Raw genomic sequence first — 6,445 nt, 5'->3', positions numbered from 1 at the left:
TTCCTGGCCGGCAGCGAGGGCCCCCGCCGGGCCGGGGCTGCCCCGCTCCGCCCCGCGCTGGGGACCGCGCGTCCCTGCCCACCCGGCCCGGCGCGGGCTCCAGGTGCGCGGGAGCGCGGCCCGGGCGCTGCATCCTCGCACTCCTCCCTATCCCCACGCCAGGCCCCGCGGAGTGCTGTGTGGAAGTGTCGGTGCTCGGTCAGGTCTCTGGGGAAAGGGGAATAGAAAAGCCGCGGGTGCGACCAGCGGGCAGGCTGAGCGGGTCCGGGTGCGGCCCCTCGCCCTTGGGGGGCGGGAGAGGGGCTGGGGTGGGTGGGTGGAATAGCATTTTGTCTTTTCCGGTTGTCCCATCTTTCATTCAGAAGTGAAACTTTATCGCATATACTGAGAAGCTTACAAACTCGCACTCCTATGATGATCGCAGTAGCAAAGCATCCTCATCTGGCCTTGCGCTGTCTTGATTTAATTTCTTGGGGCTGTGCTGGAGGAGGAAGGCACTGGGTAAAGGCTGTTATCGCTCACCGCTGTTCTCCAGCATGTGCCCGTGTTTGAGGCAGAGATGGAAAGTATTTCCTCCACTGAACATGCGTGCTGCTTGTAAGTTGAAGGGAAACTACCTACGTTTGAGGTCTTTTCTGTCAAAATGATTGCAAGTCAGAGGCCCGCTTGCCAAAAAAAAAAAAAAAGCTCTGGGTTAGGTGTGTGCCACGTGCATCCATCCTTTTACCGCCTGGTGAGCTGAGTGATACCTTTTTCATTTTAATGTTGTTAGCATTTGTCTCTGTCCGTAGAACGCTGAAATATTTGTATAAAGAAAGCAAGAAAATAGAAAATAAGAATATAAGCAGAATACATAAGGCTTTGACCAGTAAGGTCAGATGCAATCAAATGTATGCTTTTTCTCTAAATCTATGGAGAAGAGTCTTTTGATAGAGTATTAAAAGGTCAAGATCATCGTACTGCATCACTGATGTGGTTAAATTCACTGGTCTTGCTGTACCTCTGTGTGTGTACATACATAATAGAGTATAGGCAAATACTGCTGTGCTGGTCTCCTTGGGTTAGAAAGTTTCAGCTCTATGTGAGCATGAGACCTGCATGGCAATAAGGGGAGGAGAAGAGAGCCCGAGAGCACCGCATTAGAGTAGGAGCACTGGGAGTTTATTCCTAACGGCACCGCAGGAACAGGAGGGCTCCTTGAGGCACTGGCATGCTGCAGACCTGCTTGCTGCAGCAGAAAACATGAAACATATCGGGAAGCATTAAAAATACACTGGTTTTATTTAATCAGACCAGTACAGCCCGTGCCGCTCCCCAGACTAATTGCCCGCAGTCGCATCCCTTCGTTAAGTGGCGCAGCTTAACGGCCTTTTCTCCCGAAAGGCTTCCCCGTTATGACCGAGGAACTGGTCGGATACGCATCAGGAGCTCATGCGATGGGAGCCCGCTGCTGCGGTGGGCAGGTTTAGCCTTGAGGAGGAGGAGCGGGGGAGGGGGGGAGCAGGGTGTGGCACCCATCCCCAGCCTGCCCCTGCGCCTCTGCCTTGGCGGCTCCTCACTGGATAGGGCTGTGTCTGACTGCTGGAGAGCTGCACCAAAACTGGAGAGGTCTGGTTTGGGTTGGGGTTTTGTTCTCTCTTCCGAGGAGGAGCAAGTGAAGGTGAAGCTACAACTTATGTAATTTTTCAATTAAACAGGGTGAAATCTTTTCTTGTCTGTAGTGGAAATCTGCAGAATATTTAGTCTTTGATGAGAAAAAATTATTGTTCAAGATTTTTTTTGAAGTCTGGGGAGGGGTCTGTGGGTAAGAGTATAGGTAAGGGTGCTGATAGGAGGTTTGTCCCACAGCAATGTAGTCGCACCTATGGTTGTTAGATTTGTTGTTTGATGCATGGTTGTGAATTCCATGGGGGTTATGCGTGGTTGTTTTCTTAAAATATGTAAAATGTCACTTCTTTGTGTTTCAGGCATGATCTTGAGTTAACAGAAAGTTCTTGAAATGTGTTAAATGTGTTATTCACGGTGGGTGACATTCAGACTTGTTTTGTGGAAATCTCATGTACCAGTAAATGACTGCTTGTTGTCTGAGGGAAAACGTCAAACCATTTATAAGTGGTTATAAAAGACTACTTGTCTCTCATGAGAGGAAGCATCAGCTTTATTTCTCAAGCTACAGTATTTTCAACACAAAACACAAAAGTAACTGTGACTTTTTTTACATCAAAATACATCATTGGGTGGGAATCTCTGTATGTTCAGTGCATGTTCAGTATATGTTGGGCTTTGAAAATGAAGGGTCAGTCTGTGCAGAGAGAGCTGTTGTGAGTCTGCAGGATTGTGATCTTTCATTGTGTATAGCATGAACCCAGGATGCTGCAGTTTAGCGTCTTATTTATCACATTTTTACAGGAAATATGTTATGACTGCATTGTTTGAATGTTATAGGCATGTGTTATGAATGCAGTGTTGCAAAGTGTTTTCTTCCAACAGAATTTCTCTCTTAATCGAGTGAATATAATGCATGCATATAACTGAAAACTATGTCTACTGTCAACTAAGCTGAAACTTAGGCTGAAAGTAAGTTTATTCTGAAGAATCACAATGGATTGTTTTTATTTGGTGTGAAAGTTAGACAATATAAGAGTGTTACCCAGAACTAGACTTCAATAAGCATCACTAAGCAGTTTGAGTCAGTACCATAAAGGAAGTCTTTTAAACAGATGAACCACTGAAAGAATGATAGATTAACTAGTTTTTATAGCAAGTTTCTCTAAATTTTCAATCTCCAGTTTTAGCCATTCATAGGGACTGGGGAATGGTCCAAGTCTAAATGTGTATATGGACACACAGCACTTCCTCTTGCTTTAACTGGCTAGAAACACCCAAAGAGAAATGCTTGTTTTCTTTAGAAAGATCTCAGTTTCTTAAAATAAACAACCTAGGTAGTGGAGAAGAGGAGCATAAGCACTTATCTTGGCTTCAGTAAGAGAAAACCTACAGGCCCTTTGCTCCCGCCCATGCCATTCTCGATCATCATCACCATAAGCATCGGTGCAGAGGAAGCTCGGGAGGATTGCAGAGGACTAAGTATCTGTGGAAAAGCAGAAATGGGTCAGTATTTGGGACAAGTGAGTTAATCTGAGACAATGTGCTGTATAGATGGCAAAATCGGTATCTTCTGCACCCTTCCTGAGTCATTGATATAATGCAATTTGAGTAATTGTCAGCTTTTTGTCTCTAGAGGAAAATGAAATCTTTACTTTTTACTTCGTCTTTGTATCAGCAGAGCTGGCTGTTCTTGAATAAAGTGGATAAAAGCAAAAAAGGAAATTATAATAATCTATCTGCATCCTGTGGGATGCAGTATGCAAAAGGGTAATACATAAATAAAAAGTATATGAACTTAAAAATAAAAAGGGGTGGGGAAAACTTTTTGCATAGACCTCTTAAATTTTTACCCTTTCCTTTATTTGTCTTGGAAATACTTTTTGTGCCACAGATAATTCTCTTCAGTGGCTTCACTACCTGTCAAAACTGATCTGTTGGCAAGCTGAGAAACAAAAGAAGTACTGAAATCTGCATGAGGATCACCCACCAGATGTTTGATCCCACTGAGAAAAGTCTTTCAGTTTAGAGGGTTAAAGAAGAATGTGGAAAATGAGGACTCAGAGCATGTGTCGGGGTAAAGGGCTAGAATAAATGGAAAGCATATGTGAATATAAATAAATATTTTCACGAAGGGGAAGGGAATGTGAAGAGAAAAAAGCAGGATACAATTTTGGATACCTGCTCACATGCATGTATTTGTATAAAACAGATGTTTATTGGCAAATGTGACAGAGGGAAGGAGTCATAGCACTGCTCTAATAAGTGAGAGGTGGGAGAAGAAAGCTCCTGTATGGAATAGAGAATGATTGATATTTCTGGTTTGGGGCTACATTAAAATTGAGAGTACCAAGGAGTAGTGTCCATCCATCGCTTGGCTTTTCTGCAGCCTTTTTCCTAAACCAGGGGTTGGGGTTTATTCCCAGATGGGCTGCAGGTACCAAGTGGGGGGGTAATTTGGGGTGACAATAGCTGACCCTGGTGGACTCTTGGCTGGAGCCCTGTTGATGATCAGTGGGCTGTTCCTGGGAGAGAGATAGGGAAAACACCAGCCCCTGGCCCATGTCACACCAGAGCAAGCACACTTACATCTGTAGTTTTGCTCTGCTCTTTAGTTGTGTCCTGCTCCTCCAGTCAGGCTCTTGCCTATTGCTCCTGCCGCATGTCCCTTTTCCCTAACTGCTGTCACTGACTGCGTGCCTCTTTCTTTGGGCTCCTTGGTGGGGTCCCTGCTGGTACAGGAGCCTCTGGCACTGTCCATTCTTCCCATTACTCAGGAAGGTGGTGAAGCATCTGCTTCCTTCTCCTCCTCCCCATTTGGGATTATTCCTTCATGTTCTTCTTCCTCAGAGCTTCGTCCCTTGCAGTGGCTCAGCTTCAGCACTCTCTACCTCCCCGGAGGAGATGAGTAAATCCTGGGAGGCAACCATGTGCTGGGGAGAACCAGCAGCCCTTTCCCTGGTGGCAGGAGGTGACACTGCTCATGGCAGCCAGGGAACATGACACTGCTGGTAGCAATGGAGCAGGAGGACTCCCTGGTGGAGGTTACCTTGTTTACTCCTTATGAATCTAAGGGCAGTTATGTGTAACACCTCCTGTTTCCTAGGACATACCGGCTGCAAATACAATCTTGTTTAATAAGCCAGCAGACGTAAACAGGCTGTGAAGAACAGAAGAAGGAAGAAAAAAACCACCCAGTTCTTCTAGACCTAGGAAACATATGTTTATGCTAACTGAGAGACCTGTTCTTGCACCCTGACTCATGTCGGGGAGTGTCTTAATCTGCCAGTCTTCCCACAGAAATCGGTGAGCCTATCTGTGAAGCAAGGCTCAATTCAGTTTAAATAGAGGTATCAAAATCTGACCCAACCAAATCGTAGCTTCGGTCTGGAAGCTGTAATCTTTCTAAGGACCCTGGAGATGATTACTTCACCAGGTCAACTGAATTTATCACTGTTTTCTTTCAATTAAATTACTGCTGTTGCAGAGCAAGTGTTGGGACAGGCAGCACTTAGCCCCTGTGCTCCCTAGTGTGATTGCTGAGGGTGCCCCACAGATACACTGGAGTCAGTACATGGACATATGCATCTCTACAGAGAAACACTGCCACTTGCCTGTGGGAATTATTTGTATCAAGAAATCTAGTACCTCTGATTTGATCCCAGTAGTGGTTCTTAACCTTTCATATCAGTAAATAGGAGGTTTGATAAGGGTAAAGGTAGTGGTTGATGTATAAAACCGTGCACTCGGGAAAGCAGGGTCTTTTTAGTTTGGCCAGATGGTCTTGATAGTCCAGGCATTTGTTGCACAGAGCCCTTTGTATGGGGTATCTGGCACCAGCATTGCCAGGGAGGTTGGAGAATGATGGGCAGCTGCCTTTTTGAAGGTCAGCATATCACCTTGTCTTGATGCAGGTGTAAAACACAGGTCTCACTTCCATTTAAGGGTCTGGCCTAAGGCACAGTGCCCTCCTGTTGTAAGCAGGTTTCTCAGTTGATCATTTTATAGTGAACCACACCACACAGTTGGCTGACAATGCCCAACTGTTTGGTGCGATTGACACGCTGGAGGGGAGGGATTACATTCAGAGGGACCTTGACAGGCTTGAGAGGTGGGCCTGGATGTACCTCATGAAGTTCAACAAGGCCAAGTGCAAGGTCTTTCACAAGGGTCCTGCACAATTCCAAGCACAAATACAGGCTGAGAGATGGATTGAGAGCAGCCCTGAGGAGAAGGACTTGAGGGTGCGTGTGGACAGGAAACTCAACATGATGCGGCAATGCATGCTTACAGCCCAGAAAGCCAACTGCATCCTGGGCTGTATCAAAAACAGAGTGGCCAGCAGACTGAGAGAGGTGGTTCTGTCCCTCTGCTGCACTCTCATGAGACCCCACCTGGAGTATTGTGTCCAGCTCTGGGGTCCCCAGGGAAAGGTGTAGACCTGTTGAAGCAGGTCCAGAGAAGGGCCACAAAGATGATCAGAGGGCTGAAGCACTCATTCTATGAAGACAGGCTGAGAGAAGTGTTGTTCAACCTGGAGAAGAGAAGGCTCTGGGGAGACCTCATTGCAGCCTTCCAGTGGTTAAAGGGAAGTACAGAAAAGATGGAGAGACTTTTTACATGGGCATGTAGTGATAGGACATAGGGGAATAACTTTAAACTGAAAGAGGACAGGTTTAGATTCAATATTGGGAAGAAATTCTTTACTGTGAGGGTGGTGAGACACTGGAACAGGTTGCTCAGAGAAGTTGTGAATGTCCCATCTCTGGAAGACGTAGAATCATAGAATAGGCTGAGTTGGAAGGGACCCATCAGCATCATTGAGTCCAACTCCTGGCCC

The 6,445-nt window shown here is 46.1% G+C and overlaps 1 protein-coding gene across 29 annotated transcripts in view; it reads left to right on the top strand.

The window, feature by feature from the left end:
- The window catches only part of EPB41L3 (erythrocyte membrane protein band 4.1 like 3), a 138,714-nt gene that overhangs the window by 43,212 nt on the left and 89,057 nt on the right, over positions 1–6,445 (top strand). The window contains exon 1 of one of the 29 annotated variants that reach the window (XM_027650783.1): positions 1,545–1,660. The exons of the other annotated variants lie outside the window; for them this stretch is intronic. The gene's annotated coding sequence lies outside the window, so the exon portion shown is untranslated. Of the gene's footprint in view, positions 1–1,544; positions 1,661–6,445 lie in introns of those variants that run through there. 29 annotated transcript variants of the gene reach the window in all.

Source organism: Corapipo altera, unplaced genomic scaffold (genome assembly GCF_003945725.1).
Source record: "Corapipo altera isolate COAL_440 unplaced genomic scaffold, ASM394572v1 24, whole genome shotgun sequence".
Taxonomy (NCBI): domain Eukaryota; kingdom Metazoa; phylum Chordata; class Aves; order Passeriformes; family Pipridae; genus Corapipo; species Corapipo altera.
Note: the sequence above shows the minus strand (reverse complement) of the source record. Positions and strands in the feature narration are given on the sequence as shown.